The 3753-nt window shown below is 42.6% G+C and overlaps 1 long non-coding RNA gene across 1 annotated transcript; it reads right to left on the bottom strand.

Annotated features, from left to right (window-relative positions):
• Window positions 1-455: 455 nt before the first annotated feature.
• LOC115275822 lies at window positions 456-2970 on the bottom strand. Its single transcript, XR_003901811.1, has 3 exons — window positions 2907-2970; window positions 1801-1957; window positions 456-671 (listed from the first exon to the last, which is right to left on the bottom strand). It is a non-coding gene; the product is annotated as an uncharacterized LOC115275822 (long non-coding RNA).
• Between the last annotated feature and the right edge of the window lie 783 nt (window positions 2971-3753).

Raw genomic sequence — 3753 nt, 5'->3', positions numbered from 1 at the left:
CATGGAGGGGGGCACTTGTGGGGAGAAGCACTGGGTGTTATATGGAAACCAATTTGACAATAAACTATTATAAAAAAATAAATTTAATTAGCAAGTTTATTTTTTTATTTTTTTAATGTTTTATTTATTTTTGATACAGAGAGAGACAGAGCATGAGAGGGGGAGGGGCATTGAGAGAAGGAGACACAGAACCGGAAGCAGGCTCCAGGCCCTGAGCTAGCTGTCAGCACAGAGCCTGACGCAGGGCTCGAATCCACCAACGTGAGATCTGACCTGAGCTGAAGCCGGAGGCTTAACCGACTGAGCCACCCAGGTGCCCCTAATTAGCAAGTTTAGTTAGCAAGGTTGTTGGATACCAATAAGCAAAAATCAAATCTATCCTATCCCAGCAACAAGCAGAAAATAAAAATTTTAATTTCTTATTTATTTTTTATTGTTTTATTATTGAGGTATAATTAACATGTTAGTTTCAAAGTGTACAACATAATGATTTGAAAGAGCTTATTGCCTATGTTTTCTTTAAGGGGTATCATGGTTTCAATTCTTACATTGCATGCCTTTAATCCATTTTGAATTTATTTTTGTAGATAGTGTAAGATAGAGGTCCACTTTCATTCCTTTCTTCTTTAACATAGATTAATGGAGAGGAAGTCTTAAGACACAAAATATTGCTGTAAGGGAAAAAGATGGACAAATATGTCTACATTAAGAATTTGTTACTCAAAACACTCAACTTTATGTAAATGATATTCTTCCTTGAATATCATTTTTCCCCCACTACAAATTATGCTTGTGAGACTCATCCACATCTTTTTAGACGCTTTATGTTTTGTACATGGTAGGAGATAGAGACCAAGTTTCATTTATGTAAAATGGGCAACACTCTGTCCATTGGTTTAAACATCAAGCATGTGGTTACCCTGGGGAGAACCGAGGGGAAACTGATCAGGAGAGGAAACCCTGGGGGCTCTGTGTTACTGATGTTCCATTTCTTGTCCTGGGAGGTGGTTCTGGGAGTGTGATTACTTGGGGTAATTCATTGGGCTTTACGACGATTTGCTCACTTTTCTGTATTTGTGGTACACTTCAAAAAAAATTAAAGAAAATGTTCCTTTTCCTTACAGATACAGGCTAGCAATAAATGCATAGGTTCCTTTTCTCCTGAACTGCTCCCAATTTGTTTCCTTTTGCCAATTGCCATCTCACCAGGACCTTTGAAATTTTTTACTGGCCACCTAATGCAGGCCATGTACACTGCTAGATTCAGTTACATATATTGTCACATTTAATCTTCCCAACGACTCTGTGAATTGGATGTTTATAGCTGAGTCTTGGAGAAGATCGAGTGATCTGTCAAAGTCAAACAGCTAGCAAACAGCAGCAGCAGAGCCAGGATTCGATTCTGGTGTGTTTGCTGCATTCCTCTGGCCTTTTGAGACCAAAAGACTAAACATCGGAAATTCTAACACTTACCAATTCACTTGGGAACATCACTGATCTGTATAAAAATGCTATTAAAAAGGTAACATCTGAGGCACCTGGGTGACTTAGTCGGTTAAGCTCCCGGCTTCGGCTCAGGTCATGATCTCACGGTTCGTGGGTTCGAGCCCCGCGTCAGGCTCTGTGCTGACAGCTAGCTCAGAGCCTAGAACCTGCTTCGGATTCTGTGTTTCCCTCTCTCTCTGACCCTCCCCTGCCCTTGCTGTTTCTCTCTGTCTCTCAAAAATAAATAAAATACATTTTTTTAAAAAAAGGTAACATCTAAGTAAAATGAAGGGAATAAATACTCTTTCTACATACCTCGGATAAATTAACATGCACTTTTCAAGTTTGTGAGGCTTTTTAAATGTGGATGTAGTAGAAAAAGCATAGGTTTCTAGTCAGGTAACTTGAATCCCAGATTGGCTACTTCTCACTTGTGTTTCCTTGAAAAGTTTCTTAAGCTTGATTTTCTCGTCTGCAAAAAGCCAATAATAGCACCTATCAATGGGAAGCCAAAGGAATCCTGTAGGCATTATTTTGGGTCCACAACAGCAGCCAACATATGCAAGCCTGAGAAACTAAGACAACTCAACTCGTGATGATGGAAATTGTGGCAAAGGGCTGAGCCTCATTAAATACTCATTTATAATGTATTATAAATGGAGGTAGAGGCTAACTTGTCAGAGCCCCACATAATCATACACACAGCCAGCGCTCCCCACTCCCATTACCTCACCTTTCACCCTCCCTGCCCCCACCCCCACTGCTACAGGCCCCTCCACTGTTGGTACATTGAGAGCTGCTGCGAAGGACATGGACATACTAGAGACCATCCGAGTGAGGTCAGATAACCCACTGAAAGGGCGCCTGGGTGGCTCAGTCGGTTAAGCCTCCGACTTCAGCTCAGGTCATGATCTCAAGGTTTTTGAGTTCAAGCGCCGTATCAGGCTCTGTGCTGACAGCTCGGAGCCTGAGCCTGCTTCACATTCTCTGTCTCCCTCTCTCTCCCTGCCCTTCCTCTGCTCACATTCTCTGTCTCCCTCTCTCTCCCTGCCCTTCCTCTGCTCACACTCTCTTTCTCTCTCTAAATAAATAAACATTAAAATTTTTAAGAAAATTACTCATCAAATGCGACTCGAGTCAACAAGATACCATTTTCTCAATCAAATTGGCAAAGACATTTCCATATGGTAACACTTGGTGTTGAAAGGGCATGGCCGGCTTCCTCAGGCACCACAGGAAGGGGCGTACACCTTTCTGGAAAGCCATTTGACAAGCAAATTGGGAAGAAACCCTCAAGAGAAGTTTAGATAACATAATAGTCACAGTAATTCACCTACCAGGAACCTACTACTGGGAAACAGAGATATCGGTCACACACCTGGACAGAGACTTATGTCCCAGGGGGTTCCAGGCTTACTTACCACGGCTTAAGAAGCCTGAGATAACCTGCCGCCTTGTGTAAGAAAGGGAGCAGGGGACGGGGGACGACAGACAGCTCGGAGCGACTGTCGTCCCTGAGCAACTCCGCATTCCTGTGTTTATTGGAGAAGCAATAATCAGTCAATAAAAGACTTCAAGATTGTTCTTAGTGTTCCGAGAGTGATCTCATGAGAAAAACGGAACTTGCTTAAGCCTGTACATTATGGCTGATCAGACATCATCAGTAAGTTTCATCTGATCATGTGGTCTCCGAGGAAGCGGAGAAGTCAACACAAAACAAGTGGGTGGCTTTCCACCCTGAGCGGCCCAGGCCTTCCCGGCTGCTCGGCTCCCGAGTCGTAAACCAGCCGCTTTCCCAAGAGACATTACAATGTGCATTTTCTTAGGGCTATATTAATCATTGATTAATCATTATATATTTCTGTGTCCCGTTTGTCTCCATGACGACATTTTCTGCGTCACATTGTTCTGAGGGGTCATCACAATAACCTAAATGTTCAAGCATGAGCGAATGATTAGGTCACCTCTTGTGCACTCATAGGGGAATTGTCACTCAATCGGGTACAATGTGTCCCCAAAATAAAATAATTAAATATATAATAATTATCATAACTATATTGTGCTGTTATAATATGTATGCAATGGAATAGTATTCAGCCTTAATGTGCTCCAGTGTGGGTAAACATTGAAAATATTATGCTATGGGGCACCTGGGTGGCTCAGTCGGTTAAGCATCTGACTTCAGCTCAGGTCATGATCTCATGGCTCGTGGATTCAAGTCCCATGTCGGGTTCTGTGCTGACAGCTTGGAGCCTGGAGCCTGCTTCA

Source organism: Suricata suricatta, chromosome 1 (assembly GCF_006229205.1).
Source record: "Suricata suricatta isolate VVHF042 chromosome 1, meerkat_22Aug2017_6uvM2_HiC, whole genome shotgun sequence".
Classification (NCBI taxonomy): Eukaryota; Metazoa; Chordata; class Mammalia; order Carnivora; family Herpestidae; genus Suricata; species Suricata suricatta.
This window is presented reverse-complemented; position numbering and strand designations above follow the sequence as displayed.